The sequence below is a fragment of the Notamacropus eugenii genome, chromosome 2, assembly GCF_028372415.1.
Source record: "Notamacropus eugenii isolate mMacEug1 chromosome 2, mMacEug1.pri_v2, whole genome shotgun sequence".
NCBI classification, from domain to species: domain Eukaryota; kingdom Metazoa; phylum Chordata; class Mammalia; order Diprotodontia; family Macropodidae; genus Notamacropus; species Notamacropus eugenii.
Window position 1 is genome coordinate 536,632,433 of NC_092873.1, and position 13,261 is coordinate 536,645,693.

Below are 13,261 nucleotides of genomic sequence, written 5' to 3' on the forward strand. Positions count from 1 at the left end.
ACAATGACAACTAAGACAATGTCTGGGTCTCTCTACTGTGAACAGTTGGAACCAAACTTCTCAAGGAGGATCTTTTCTTCCTACCTCCTTCCTGCCCTGGACATGCCTCTTCAATTGCAGGTGTTGTCCAATAAGGATTCTAATAAGTGAGGAGGCCAAGGAAAGAACACATTTAGGATAAGGTTTAGGGCTAGGGTTCGATTCTAACCTTCAGTCACCCAGCACTAATTAGCATTGAGTAAGAACTTATGTGGCTGGGGAACTTGCATGGCTTTACCTGGGACTCCCCAGGGACCTGCAGGTTCCTCCATCTTGAGGACTCCAGGCTCTGTCTCTCAGGCTGTACAATGAGAGCATGTCAGAATCTGTGAAGATGCCTCTCATCTTCAGGCTTGACCTTTTCCCTGACTTTCCCCTGGGCCAGAAATGCCCTCCCTGCCCTTTCTGCCTCCCAGAATCCCCAGGTTCCTTCCAAGCTCAGCTCCAGGGCCACCTTCTGCATGGGGCCTTTCCTGCCTCTCTGCCCTCCCAGCAATGAGGGTCCCCCCAATTGCCTTCTATTCCTTTTGCATATTTTCTGTGTTCATGTTTTCTCTCCCGATAGAGAATAAGCTCCTTGAGGTCAGGGAAGGTTTCATTTTTGTGTCCCCAGAACCAAGGTTAATGTTTGGTGGATAGCTGATGAATGAAGGAAGAAATAAGCATTTATTAAACGCTGATTCTATGCCGTACTCTGGACAAATTTGTACAAATACAAGTCAGCAAGACAGGGCCTGCCCCCAAGGAGCTTATATTCCAATAGGGGAAGACAACGCATGGAGGGGAACGTGGCTTTTGACAGGGAAGTCAGAGTTCCAGAATAATAAAGGAAGTCCCTTGATCAGCAAGTCCTTTCTGGGAATAGCAGTGTTCATTTGTGGTTACTCTTTCCAGAGCCAGAGCTGGAGAGGAGGAGGAGAGCTTGGGCATCAAAGTCCTGGTATCACCAGGACACTTAAAGGTTTACAAATAGCTTTACGAATATTACCTCAGTTTTACCCTTACAACAGCCTTGGAAAGGAAGTGCTATTATTTTCTTGTCCCCATTTTACAGAAACTAAGGCAGACAGAGGTTAGGTGACTTGTCGAGAGTCACAAGCTAGTAATTGTCCGAGGCAGGATATGAATTCAAATTTTCCCAACTGAGCCCAGAGTTCCAACTGTTGTATAGGCTAGCTGTTACGGAAGCAGTGTGGGGAGCCTGAGATCTTGGAGAGATAAAATGAAGAAATGATCACTTCCTTTCGCCTGCCCCTTTCCACCAGAGCCCAGGGTCATTGAGGTTGCTGTTGTAAGTAGAAGGTACATCTAATTCTTATGGACTAATTTGGAGTCTAGAATTACCTCCTAAGGACTCTCAAACCTTTCCTGAAGTCCACCCTGTCTCCAACTCAACGGGACTGAATGTCTGAAGACATGCTCAAAAGATCTTTCAGCTGAAGAGAATTCTGGGAACAGACAGGAAAACATCATCATCTTGGGGATATGCCCCCACACTGAGGTACCAGTTGTCAGTTAGCAGCAGCAGCAAATGCTCAGCCACTTTTTCTTGCTGGCAGATGGAAACGTCACCTCCACCCAATGGCAAATTAGTAGCTTTCCAAGAGTGGAGACCAACAGAACTTTTGGAAAAGGTGCTGGGGCCAGCTTCAGGCTTCCGCCTGTGTTTGCTTTTGGAACTTTTCCCAAAGGGCCAAGTCAGAATTTTGTGCTTGAGTTGCAATGTCTGATCCCTCTTCTCTGCCTCCTTAGTCATAGACATCTGAGCCCCTAATGAGGAAATGCTATAAAGGTGTTGGAGTCTCAGATTGAAAAGAAAACAAGCAAGAGAGGGTGGGGATGGACTGGGGCGGGGCCGGAAGCAGGCCCTTTGAGGAAAGTCACAGTTGAAATTTTTGTTTTATCCCTAGAGCATAAACACTCTGTGTATTATTTTTGAAGACCTGCAGAGGAATTCTTGGCCTTTCCTAGGCCACAGCACTTTTAAATGCATAAAACAAAGTCCATGGGATTACAAAGAAAGCCCATTATTGTGAACTGTTTATCAAAATCCCTATGAAGATATCGCTTCCTGGTGCCCAGGCTAAGACCCTGCTGCCTTAAAGCCTAAAATCACTTCTCTCAAACCACAAGGTCCACTCTGCTCTGCCCACCTGAAAACCCCAGGGTCCAATCGAGGTTCTCTAACCCATGAGTCCTCCTGTCCTGGGGCTGGAGGCACAGGCTGGTTTCACCCTGGAGCAGTCATTTCCAGGAAAAGCTGGGGTAAGGTATGAGGAAGGACTTCTCAGTCCCTATCCCGTGAGTTACTTACTTTCTGCTCTGAGCTCAACGAGGCCATGAGTGGAATAGCTTTAGGGCTCTGGAAGGGGAGGGCTGCATGAACCACATGGTTGCAGACCAGAGGTCACAAACATGCTGGGACCATGCTTCATGCTCCGTGAGAATGAGCCAGGCCTGGACCTCAGTAGTGGTGTGGAGCATCCAGTGAGGTCATGCGGGACCTCAGCACCTGTACAGATCTGCAGCTTCCTGGGGCTTCTTGGTATATGCTGTTCTCCCCCAATAGGCTCTAAACTCCCTGAGGGCAGAAGGGCTGTTTATTTTTAACACCAGCCCCAGCACAAGGCCTGGAACATATTAGGCACTTAATAGATGCTTATTGGACAAATGAATGAGGACTTCTATCCAGCAAAACCTCCAGACAGACTGCAGCAAGAGTCAGTGTCAGCCAACCTTCTCTCATCAGAAAAGTCAGCATCCAGTGGGCTCTCTGGGGCTTTCTGGATTTCTAGGCCTGCCGCAGCAGCTCCTTGTCTCCTGTCATTCGGACTTTGCTGACCACACCATAGCTGGGACCATCAAAGCAGCAAATCCCTGGAGATGTCTGGTCAGGTTGACTTTTCAGTGAGAGGTCGCTCAATAGTGTCCATGTGGAATTTCACTGGGCAGCATCAGCCTTTGGAAAAGTGAGTGTGTGTGCTTTTGGTTTGCTAATATTGATGGATGTTTCTTTTTAAAGGAACACTGGACCTCATCCCCATTCTGGGAGTAAGAAAAAACAGTCTAATGGTTTCTTATTGTTGGAACAACCAAAGAGTGTTGGATTAGGGAAGTCAGTTCCCCTCTCCCCAAAGAGCTTTGAGCAGAGGGTGCCAATGGATTGTTGTGTTGTGTTGTGTAGTGTTGTGTAGCCATTCCTGTTCAGCAGGGGCTTAGGGGACATGGTGGTCTTTGAGATCCTGGCCAACCCGAAGATTTAGTTTGTTGTGCATGGCTTGAGTAACAACCTCAATGACTCTGGGGGAGGCCAAAGGGAAGACATTTCTCAGCTGGATTCAAGCCTCAGCTATGGAGCCTTATTTGACATGGGTTCTAGTGCTTTACACAATGGTCAGGATGTGAGGTCCAGCCTTCATCTTCCAAAGACTGAGAAGGAATTCTATTTATAGATGCAGTGCAGGAGAAGCAGCATCCTGGGGGGGACTGAGTGCTTGGTCTCTAAAACCAGGAGGTGGCGGTTTGAATTCTGTCTCTGACACACCCAGGCTGTGTGACTGAGACACAAACTCAGAGTTCTCTGTCACAGGGAAGAGACTGTCCTGCTTTAGTGGAGGGAGGTTCCCCCCGCACCACTGCAATCCTAGGCAAGCCAGGCAGGCACCTTTTACGCTCTCAATTACTCCCATCCTAAATCTGCTTAATTCATTTCCTATGTGGGGGAGCTTCAGAGTGAAAAAAATTACACTTAATTTTTAAGAAAGCCAATTTCCACCTGCATCGAAGCTAGGAAATTAATTTAACAGGCCCAGGGCCTGGAAGCAAATATGCTGATCAAGGAAATTCTCAGGGGATGTTTCTTAAGATCTCATTACAAATGGTACTCCCAATCATCCCATGCATCTGGGCACACACACACACCAGTGAAATGGACCTCCATCCCTCCATTAAGCAGGATAATCTGTGGGGAGGACTTTTTTACATTATTAGAAATAACTATCTATTGACATGTGAGATCAGCCTTATTGTTGGCTGAATGGACAGAGTCTTGCCCTGCTTTGCAGAAGTCTCTATTTTTGCATCATAAGAGACAACCCCCCACCCCACCCTGCTCTCCCCACCAAATACATACACACATGCATGCATACATGCATACATGTGTATACACACATCTACACATATACATATATACATATATGTGTGTATATATATGTATGCATATATGTATATATAAAATCTGTACCAGTTACTATTCAACATAGAAAGGTGAGGTATTACTATAAACCACCCCCTTTCCCCTTCTTTAAGTCAGTGGGTAGCACCATGGATAGCACCCTGGGCTTTGCTTCAGGACCTAAGCTAAAAGCTCTCCTCAGATCCTTACTATCTGTGTAGTTGTATGGCCCTGGGGAAGTGACCTAACTTTTCTGGGACTCAGTTTCCTCATCTGTAGAATGAGGGGGCTTCCAGGATCCCTTCCAGCATTTCAAAACTTCTTTCATTCCTGGGCCTCCCCCTTCCCCCTTCTCCTTCAAGAAATTCTTTGGTTGAGATGTCAAGGATGAAATCTGGGCTCCATGAACTTCTTAAAAAGATAGCTGCTTTTCTTTGTAATCCTGTGCATCTTATTTTACATGTTTATAAACATTATTCTGAGACAGCTTCACCAGACTGCCCAAGGGATCTGCACATGAAGGGCCTCTGGCTGGCAGACACCTGCCTCCAGGGTAAAAATCCAGTTCTCAGAAAAACTTTGCCAACTAAACAAAGCAAAGATGTCTAAGTCTTTCTCATTTTCAAAAGAATTAAAATGACATGAGAGTTTTCTATCTGTATTAGAGACATAAAGTTGGACTTGGAGACAGGAGGCCTGCGTTTGAATCCTGTCTCAGTCCTAGGAGCAAAGACGCTTAATCCCTCTCAGCCTTTGTTTCATTATCTGTAAAATCAGGATAACAAGGGCATCTGCCTCCTAAGCTGTGTGAGGATCAAACCAGCCGGTGAATATTAGCTATTATTAGTTATGATTGTGACACAAACAATGCGTGCCTAAGTGTGTTCATCTGTGATTATGTGCATATGTGTCTCTGTGTACATACATAGAAATGCCCAGCTATATCCATGGCTGTGTCTAGAGACATGCTTAGACATACTTACGTCTGTATCCGTGCACATGCAGACCCTGTCCGAGCTCCCCACTTGCTTGGCTGCGGTAGCTAAGGCCTCCCTCAGGGTTTTTCTTCCTCCCCCTGGTACCTCAATTTCCTTGGGTTAAACAGTTCCTTTCATGTCTACAAAGGCCCTTCTTTCTGACTAAAATGCAATGGCTAAGTAGAAACTTTGCAGGGAACAAGTCTCTGTATTTCTTTCATGTGGAATTATTTTACGTAGAATTAGCAGCAGCTTCTGCTGGATGATTTGCATACCTGTTGCCAGTGAAATGCTTCAGTAATCCCTTTTTTCTCACTGCCCTTGAATCCCAAAGTCAAAGTGTGGCCTGAGCTGGAGCTCAGTCATGCTTGGCCATGGCAGCCTTCACCCAAGATGGGATATTCTCTGTACGTAAGGGGAAGCCTGGGAAAGTCAGGTTCTATTGTCATTCCAACAAGCTGATCCCACACGGAATACAGAGTCCTTGGGAACAGGGCCTGTCACAACAGAGTGGCAGGCACATAGTAGGTGCTTAATAAAGGCATACTGATTGATACTGAATCCAAGCCATATCATAGTTAATCAAGCTATGGCCTTCTAAGGTGAAGCATCATGTCTAACACAAACTCAGGATAAAGAACATTCCTAATTCTCTGTAAGTGAAACACATGTGTGATGACTCACCTGCTCAACAGCATCAGAAACTTCCCATTACCCAAGCCAAGACAACAGATCTGCTTGACCTTTAACCCCTTCATGCATTCTACATTCTAACTGTTCTCATAACATGGGGTTTAATCTCCCACCCCCCTGCCTTTGCCCAAACTAGACATCATGCAATGCCTTACGTTGACGTTTGCCTTGCCAAATCTCTTCCCTCCTTCAGGATTCAGTTTAAATACCACCTCTCAAGGCCTATACTGACCCTATCCCCATCACACACACATGCATACACACATACACACACAAATAACACATACACACAAATAACACAGAGACACATACACACACACCCTCCAGTTGTTAAGGCCTCCTCCTGAAGTTTCATTGTACTTACTTTCTGTGAATTCATTCACTAGATCAAAAAAGCACCTACCATGTGCCAGGCAGAGCACTAGAAGCCAAGGACACAAAGACAGAAATGAAACAGACCTCTCGCTCAAGGGGCTTGCATTGAGGGATTAGAGGCCATGCTGTTGGAAGCCACAGATATCTCTTGGGGTGGGGGGAGGAGTGATGTGGTCAGACATGGAACGTAGGTTTGGTCCTTGATATGCAGGACAGACTAGAGAAGGGAGAGATTTTATTTACCTGAGTATTGGTTCCCTCCACCCCCCCCCCCCCCACAATGGAGCATTTCATTTTTCTTGTTGTAGCCCGGTGTCTAATGTGATACCTGGCACATGTTACTGTTCAGTCATGTCTGACTCTTCATGACCTGATTTAGAGTTTTTAAAATTTTTTAATTAATTTATTTGTTTTCAATTTTCTATGATCATTTCCATAAGTCTTAAATTTTCTCTCCCTCTCCCTCCACAAGACAGCACACAATCTTATATGGTTTCTATACATCATTTGGAGTTTTCTTGGCAAAGACACTAGAATGACTCACTTTACAGAGGAGAAAGCCGAGGCCAATAGGATGACGTGGCTTTCCCAGGGTCACACAGCTAGGAGGCCAAATTTGAACCCTGGAACATGAGTCTTTCTGACTCCAGGCCCAACACTATGCACTATGATGCCCCTAGCTGCCTTGATACCTGGCACATAATAGGGGGTTAATCAATGTTTGTGGAAGGAATGAATGAATGACGAGTGATTGGGTTGAATGGTCTGCAGGCAAGTGTCCTCACCTTTCAGGGCTGTTTCCCCACCTGTAAAATGGCAGCACTGGACTAACTCTAAAGCACCTTCTAGCCCTGAAATTCAATAAGCAGTGTCTACAAAACTTAAGGTGATATCCCAAGAAAGTACAAGAACATGGCTTAGAGAGGAGAGGAAAACATGGCACCCACTTTGGGGTCTGTGTACTCACTCTGAAGCTGCTCGCCCACTGCTCTGCAGAGTAAACAGCTGAGCCAGAAATCCCACCCTGGGCCTCCTTCATATCGACTCAGAGCTGTACCCCAGAGAATATTGATACCCTGAAGATAATGGGTTCATGAATGGCAAACTCATCCCCAAGGTAAAGATTCTGGAAAACCAAGGATTGGGGCACCCAATCTTCCACTGAATTGAAATCCCTTCTTCAACTCTCCACCAAAGGGAAATTAGTCCTCAGAGAGATAACAGAGAATAGGACAGAGACAGGGCTGCCCAGGAAGCAAAAAGTCTCAGGGAAAATCAAAGACCTTCATGAAAGGCAAAAACCTCCAACAAAAGACGTGGGAATTCTTCAGATGCAACCTCAAAAGGGAAAGAGATTTCAAAAGGATGATTTTATAATTAATTTGTCTTGGGGCAATATCAAAATTATGTGATAGGCCATTAGAGACAGGCTACAGCATATGGAACATCCAAATGAAAAAGAAACCAAGTTGTGCTCTCAGAAATCCTGAGTACAACCAGCAGAAAAAAGGGGGAGGAAGACAGCTTGTCTGGAGCGAAGGCAGGTGGGAAGATGGAAACCCAGGTTGGTACTTCAGAAATAGCCCCCTGGTGAGGCCCCTCCCTAATAAAAACAGATTTGATTCCTGAGTGACCAAGAGATAGAGGTCATACAATGCTGAAAGTCATTTAATCACATCGTCTTCTTAATGGCTTAATGTCAGATTTGTATATGACCTAAACAAGGGCTTAGACTTGATGACCTTGCACTTGAGGGTCTCTTTTGGTCCAATTATCAGACAAGCTTTTTATCCAAGCTGGACAAGTTAGCTCACAAATCCCCTAAGAGCCTTCTAGTAAAAGTCTGGAGCAGCACAAATAGACTGGTGATATACAACCTCGCCACTTAACATCCTGACCCTGTTCTAAGTGAGGATGGCAATTTTTCACAACTGGCTTTCAGTGGAGTGACAGAGACACAATCTGCATCGGTCCAGGGAATACCCCTGGGGGATTGGGAAACTGCAGGTCTCTACTGCTCAAGAGGATCATGTTCTCATTAATTTGGGAATTAATTATTCCTTCCAAAATTTAGGTTGAATCCCATCCACATCTGCTCCTCCTGTATGGTTCAGGTGCTTTTGATAGGATCATAGATTGAGAGGCTTCGAACTGAGGTGGCAAAAAGAGGTGAAGTTCCTTGTTCTAGGTTACACAGCTAGTAAGTGTCTGAGGCAGGATTCAAACTCAAGTCTTTGACTCCATGTCTAGCACTTTATTCACTGAGCCACATTACCTTGTAAGTTTTGTTCCCATAAATCCACCAGACAGAGTCTCCCCAACCTGCTGGAGACCTTCCTCACTTTCTTCTTCTTCCACAAATATGCCAGAAGACCACACAGACAGCCCTTAAGTGATCCCTCATTCCTGCTACATGAAGAATCCACTTTCTTTCTCAATATATCTTTTAGTTTTTTTTTCAATTTGCAAGCTTTCATTTTTTTTCTGCCTCCCAGTCCTCTCTGCTTGAAAAAAAATGAAAAAGAAAATTCTTGCCAAAAATATGCATAATCAAGCAAAACAAATTCTCATATTGGCCATGTCTAAAAATAGGTCGCATTTGGTATGTTTAGAAGACTTCACCCTTGGTCCTCTGAATCATGGCTGATGACATTCTTCAGTTGATCAGGGTTCCTAAGTCTTTCAGAGCAGTTTTTACAATGCTGTTTGTTCTCCTTTCTCTTTGCATCAGTTCATAGAAATCTTCTCGGTTTTCTCTGAAACTGTCCCTTTCATCACTACTATAGCAGAATAGTATACAATTACATCTGTTGACCATAGCTCATTTTCTGTTCATCATCACAAGAAAGAATGTGTGTATGTGCATGTATAGTACATGTGTAGACATACGAGTCCTTTTCCTCTTTCTTTGATCTCTTTAGGTTATAGGCCTAGGAGCAGTGTCTCTCGATCAAAAGGTGTTTCCTAGATTATATCTTTGCTCACATTCTAATTCAATGGTTATATGTCACAGCCTGTTCACACATGTCATCAGCCTCTCCATTTTCCTCTGTATAACATTCATTTTCCATTCTTCTTGGACTATCATGATATATAAGGAATATATTCAGTACCTGTAGGAATCTATATGATAGTTTCAATGGTGTGGGAACTCTCTCCACTAAAGCAAATAACAACCCCTCTGTGGTTGAGAATAGTCCTCAAGAGATCACTCCTGATGAAGCCTGCCCCACCCCCAACAGAAATGAGAGATTCAGAGTGCAGAATGACCCATGTGGGCACACACACACACACGTATGTATATTTGTCTTTCAGATATGGTCCATGCATAAATGTGTTTTATTTGACTATACGTGTTTTTAAGGGGACTTTCTTTTTCTTTCTTCTCAATTTGGTGAGAGGGGAAAGAGGGAGAGAAGGTGGATTCTTACTGAATGAAATACGCATAGACATATATACACATACATACATATACACATACACACATGTATCCATATATAAATATATATATATCTACATCTATATTCCTATATCTATATCTATCTGGGCTGGCCTTCTAGGCTGCTCCTCCAACAGACCCTATACAACTTGTCAATAGACCCATGGACAAGGCCTTTCCTTCCTGGTCAGATCTGCCATGGCTCATGGTTTGCTGCTTCTGCTTCTAAGACTCCAAGGTCACCCATATACCACAAGCAAGCATCAGAAAAGGACCTCAGTGGAGAAGGAATCTGAATGCACATGAACATTGATGCCTCCCGATGAGGGATCTGGAGCTCAGAAATGATCCTGGGGTTGAGTGTGATCCTAGGACCAGCCTTGCTGAGCTCACAGGGGCTGCTTGTCACCACATTGGCCAAGAGGAGGCTTTCTTTTCTCTTCAAATTTTAAAAGTGCTCTATAAATGCTGCTGTATTAGTATTGTTATCGATTACATTCTACTTCATAGATCTCAGACGGAAATTAACTCAACCTGAGGTTATTGACCAGGAGTCCAAGGTATTTCCCCTCTCTGGACCTCAATTTCCTTATCTGCAAAATGAGGAGGTAGGAGTCAACCAACAAGCAATTATTATGAAGGCACAGTGCTAAATGCTGGGGTCACAAAGGCAAAAATTGGTCCCTATGCTCAGGGACTTTACATTCTCGGTATCTCCCACTTCCAAATCTTACAATTTTATGATAACTTTCACATACCAATTGAAAATCCAAATCTCCAGTATGTGCCAGTTAGATTGCTTTGTTTCTTCTTCATTTCAATCCAACAAAATAAGAGATCTTTGAAATACTGACACAAAATCATGGCTAATAACCTCTTGATATAGTGGCCCATTAGAGAGAGCTCAGGATTTGGAGTCCAAAGGCCATGTCTGAGTTCTGACTCAAGCATGAGCTAACTCCATGACCTTGGCAAAGTCCCCTAGTCACTTCAAGCCTCCTTTTCTTTTTTTGAAAGAATAGAAAAATCTGCCTACATCCTTCTGGGACAACATCCTAGCTGGCTTTGGTCTCCATCAAATGAACACATTCAGTTCTGTCTTGGAATGGTCATCAGAAAGCACTGACTGGCTTCTAGAGTCAGTCATTTCAGTGAGACTTCATTAAATCCAATCCAACAAGCATTTATTAATTTATGTATGTATATATATATAAACACATATATACACATACATACATACATGTGTATACATATACACAAACACACGAAGTATGTGTGTATATATGTGCTAAGGATACAAAAACAAAAAAAGAAGCCGTTTCTGCCCTCAAGAGGTTTCTAACTCTACCAAGAAACCAACGTGGAAACAAGTGAGCAAATGTGCCCTCATTTGAAGGGGAATGAGAGCATTAATTATGAGAGGGATCAGAAAAGGCTTGCTTTGGTAGGCAGATAATCTATGTGCAGGTAGCAGCACAGTGGAAAGAGCACTAGATTTGAAACAAGCAAGATGAGAATTCCAGTCCAGTCTCAGACATTTTCTGGAGGGGCTGGTTCTCCTGGTCTGATTGCTCATGAGCCGCCACCAGCATTTTAACTATTGGCAATGGGTCAGCACCTACCACTAACACTACCTGTGTGACTTTGGCTCTTCAATTGGCTAGTTTTTCCATCTATAAAGTAAGGGAGTAGATTACATTGTTTCTGAAGTCCCTTCTATCTCTAGACCTATGATCCTTATTTTTACCTTAATTAAAAAAATTTTTTCTTCAGTTAGCCTTAGCTTCCCCCTCCCTCTCTCTTCAACCAAAGAAACAGTACAGAATTTTTAAACAATTTTCTTTAGAACAGAAGTTTTCGATAATGTCTACCTAGCTATACATATAGTACTCTACTTCCTCCTCCCCTATATTTCTGTAGCTTAGCTCCTGACTTGTTAATGTGCTGGGTGAACTACAAAAACTTTGATTTTTCTCAAATAACATTATGTGAATTTTGGATACAAAAATGCTGTCAAATTCATTCAGCATCCTAGTATTTAAAAATAACCAGCTGCCAACTGCCAGCTCTGTTTCCCTGTTTTCTTTCATTTTAAGCTAAGAAGAGTAAATTTTACTGAAATTTACTGATGTTTTCCTTGCCTGTGCTTTCCTACTGTGCAAAATGAATGGCTTACCAGAGGACAAGAGGAGCAATTTCATGTTTTACTCTCGCCTCCAGATCTGCCCACCCCTGCAACACGGAAGGAGACATCTTCAAAGACAATACTTATTTATTTAGTCAGTAGGAAATTCTCTTGTCTGGGAAAAGAAATCTCACTCATCTCAAGGACTTTAAATAGCAAACAGCTGCTTTGTTTTTTCCTAGCCCATCAAACCCTTTGAATGTCCTGATTAGTTGTTATCCGAGAACTATATTTTGAAAGACATAATGAAGCAGTCTGGAGATGAGACTGTAAATGATCTTCCAAGAGCAGAGGAGAAAACATCCTCATGCTTTCGACTGAAGCACATTAGCCAGCTCCCTCTGCAGATGAATGTAAAATCTGCCTTTCTACCCTTTGTTTCCCTTGGAAGATTTGAGGAAGAAGAATTAGTAGTAAAATGAGGGGCTTGGATAAATAACCTCTAAGACACACCCCCCTTTCTAATTCTAGAGCCACTATCCTAAATCCAAGAAGACAAAAGAAGCAAGGACAAGTGAAAACATGCACATGGCAGCTAAGGCAATGACAGGGATACAGATCCCATGGGGAAGTTTTTTTTTAGAACTATTGATGCAAAACATCCCTATGAATGTCATGTAACTGTGCACACACAGCCCTGTAGGCTTCGCCAATGGATCCAAGGGAAGAGGGGGAGGAGAGAGAAGGGGCAGCTATTTCACTATCTGTAGAGTGAAAGTGAAACGATGATGTGTTTCATGGGTTTGTAAAACATGCAAAGTTTGTCTCCTTCTGAGGCCACCACAGCAAGAATGGTACAAGAAAGGTAGGATTGCTGGCTCACAGAATTCTAGCTCCTGCTTTACAGTTACAAGCACTTGAAATACCTTTAATCTCATTTGATCCTCACGACGTATCTTTGTGACAGGTGTTGACCTGAAAACTTAGTTAAAGAAAAGGCAACAGGCTAAATGCATACATTTTATGATTTAATTAATTAATTAATCAATTCCCTATTAAAGAAAACAGTAACATAATGCATTATGGAGCCAGAAAGATGTTCTGGCTACCCAGTACAGAAATCTTCTGGCTTATATACATTTTGCTGTGAGAAAGGAGTTCTCTTAGATAAACACACTGAAAACAAAGTAGCATCAGTTGGGTTTTATGATCCCAAGCTATGGGCATCTTCTTTCCTTGGCATGCCTTTGTGATTTAAGATAAGGAAAAAGTCCCATCACCCAGATTACAGACATCTTGTCCTAAACAGGCCTTTGAAGTTGTTTATCTTAACAGAGTTGACAAAGCTGAATTTACAACCCAAGGTATCTGTGTTTTTCTCTTATCACTAGGATGCTAGAAGAAGGGTCTGGTAAGGAAGTCCCATTTGCTTGACATCA

At 43.2% G+C, this 13,261-nt stretch overlaps 1 protein-coding gene across 11 annotated transcripts in view; it reads right to left on the reverse strand.

The window, feature by feature from the left end:
* The window catches only part of SLC44A5 (solute carrier family 44 member 5), a 371,344-nt gene that overhangs the window by 139,729 nt on the left and 218,354 nt on the right, over positions 1-13,261 (reverse strand). For 2 of the 11 annotated variants that reach the window (XM_072649876.1, XM_072649875.1), the window contains one exon: positions 1,384-1,487. The exons of the other annotated variants lie outside the window; for them this stretch is intronic. The gene's annotated coding sequence lies outside the window, so the exon portion shown is untranslated. The remainder of the gene's footprint in view (positions 1-1,383; positions 1,488-13,261) is intronic. 11 annotated transcript variants of the gene reach the window in all.